Genomic DNA, 2800 nt, shown 5'->3' with positions numbered 1-2800 from the left:
TCCGGGCGCGCGTGGAGCACTGGGCGAGCGCGCCGCGGGGGCTGCCCCGCCGCTTTATAGCTCCGGGCTGGGGGGGTCGCGCTTTCGTAACCGCGCGGGGTGAAAGACCGAGGGGGAGGCGCCGGGGGCCGCGGGCCAGTGCTTGCATCACGCGCCCTGACTCACCGCCGCCTGGCGCAGGGAGGGTCCCTTTAGCCAGGGCCTCACCGCCAGTGCCGCCCGCGGCGTGATGGAGCTGCCGCACGGGGTGCCTCGGCGGAGCCCAGATTTTCCAGCGGCAACGTGCCCCCGGGCCAAGCGCTGGCCGGGTTACCCATCACTTGTGCCAATGCGCCCCACTGCCGCTTGGGGTGGCCGGGAGCCCAGATGCTCTGCTTGGGGCCTCAGGTCGCCCTGGCGGGAAGAACGCGGCCTCCCAGGCGAGAGGGGACCGCTGATGCCGCCTGGTGCATCGGTGCCCAGACCTCGGCTGTGCCAAATTACCCCTCCGCCCTCAGAGGGCCAATTGTGCGTGGTTTTGGGAATAGATGGGCCAAGGAGTTTTTCATTTTACAAAGGGTCTATTTTACTCTCTTTCGGGAGAGCTGTGGTGCCCTCTGGGTCAATATTTGTTCTTTAGTTTCAACATCTTTAGAAGCATTAAAGCCTCCCTGTTAAATATTCTCCAGAAACGCAACCCTGGTCAGCGCTGGAAATACTGTAGCAACCTCGGTGGTCGCCTACTTACTCTGCGGCACTTCCCTCAAACCACTTTGAAACACATCTACCCATTGTTTAAAATGCAGTTTTACTTCCAAGCCATAGAAGAATTTTGTTTTGTTTTCAAAACAGCCAAGGTAAATTGGCTGAGGAGTGGACAATAGGGTGGAGGTGAACAAAATCCTATAACGTCAATGGTCAGTTGCTGTGACTAGTTATTTTGCCTACACGATGACACAATTTACTGACCGTATTTTTTTCTTTCTGTCCAGAGTTAGAGTCTCTTTAATTGGATCAAAACAGTCAGAAGACACAGCTTTTTTTTGACTAAATGAGAATTATTAATATGGCAAAAAAATATTTTTGTAAGATTCCTTTCTGAATATCAGTTGTATCTTCATGACCAATCTGGAAAGAACTGAGATAAATTTCAACCATTTTACTGCAGTCAGCTCTGACATAAGAAGGTGGGGAAAAGAAGGAAGGCTGCCAAACAGAAATAAGGAGTGAATGGTCCTTAGACCAACGCTGTGCAGGGCATTGAGGCCACTTCTAAGCCACCAGAAAAGAGATCTGTGGCTCCTGAAACTTCCTGTTGGGCATCTCCCAACCTGGTTTCTGCTTCTATTTCCCACATTGCCCTCTCCACTGCTGTTCCCCATTTTAGGTTAGGTGTCTCTGAGTACCAAAGATAATGCACTTACCTTCTTATGTCCCCACAGCTAGGAAAGTCTTGTTTCTGGCCAACCAGTCAACGAAGAGACCTTTTGGTTACAGGCAATTTAACCATCGGCTATAGCATCTCAATCACCTCAAATAAGGTCTGTGTCAGAGCCTCTCTTGCAGGGAGCATGTGTGTGGCCATAGGGTGGCATCTCTACATACCCATGGGGGAAAGCACTGAGAACATTGCTCTCTCTCCTGCCCAGTGCTTGCATCCCCTCTTCGACCTTCCAGACTAGAGGTTTTCTAGCATCTGTTTCGACACCTCCAATTCTGGGACAGCCCCTGGCTGAGCCCAATTGCGTTCAGACAGTTATAACACTCCCAGACTTTTTAGTTTCTCCGACCACATAGTCTGCTGGCCTTTACCACATACCATATGGATGGTATGGATGTAGGCGATTTCAATACATTTTTATGGTGATTGTTTTTTTGGTGTTGTCCACAAAAAGCCCACTTAGTTATTTTGTTTGTTTGTTTTAGAGGCATCTGTTTTGTTGTTGTTGAAGTAACCTTGGTTCATACCATTATGTAAGATTCAGATACACATCATTATAAATCAAATTCTGTATATTAAAAGTCTCAATCCATTACCATGCCAGTGGCTCCTTTTAGCCAATTTACCCACTCACTGGCCCCTGCTGTCCAGTAATCACTTGATCATATACTCTAAAATCTTATTATTGTTGAATTAAGTTTATTTGTTTTGTTTCTTTATGCATGTTCATTGTTTTTATGACAATGTTTTGTTAGCGCTTTAAAGGTTGGTATAATTATTCTCCCTCCTCTCCCTCCCCCCCCAGTACTCCTTAGCAATAAATCATGAACCTTGATGTCCCAGACACTAGGAAAGAAAAACAGTTTATTTTGGCATTGTCTGTTAGATTTCTTCATGATTGCAAATACATGAATACAGGTCAACTGATGTTTTTAACTTCAGTTCTTTGAAATTTATCCTCATAAAATATTTTTCAAATATGCAAATATATAACATCAAAGGAAAAATGTTCACAGTGATTACCTCAGTGTGATAGGATTAAGGACATTTAAAGTTTTTTTTCTGGACTACATCAAATTAAAGAGCTTCTGCACAGCAAAAGAGACAATAACCAAAACAAAGAGAGACCCCACCAACTGGGAGAACATTTTTGCACACAACACTGATGATAAAGGACTGATCACAAAAATCTACAAAGAGCTGATGAGACTCAACAAAAACAAAGAAAATAATCCAGTCAAAAAATGGGCAGAAGCGCTAATAAGAAACTTCTCTGAAGAGGAAATGCAAATGGCCAACAGGCATATGAAAAAATGTTCAACATCACTTGCAATCAGGGAAATGCAAATCAAAACCACAATGAGATTACTCAGCATTTAA

Source organism: Talpa occidentalis, unplaced genomic scaffold (assembly GCF_014898055.3).
Source record: "Talpa occidentalis isolate TD23 unplaced genomic scaffold, MPIMG_talOcc4v2.1 talOcc4.8, whole genome shotgun sequence".
Lineage (NCBI taxonomy): Eukaryota > Metazoa > Chordata > Mammalia > Eulipotyphla > Talpidae > Talpa > Talpa occidentalis.
The sequence above is the reverse complement of the archived record's forward strand: the minus strand, read 5'-3'. Positions refer to the sequence as shown.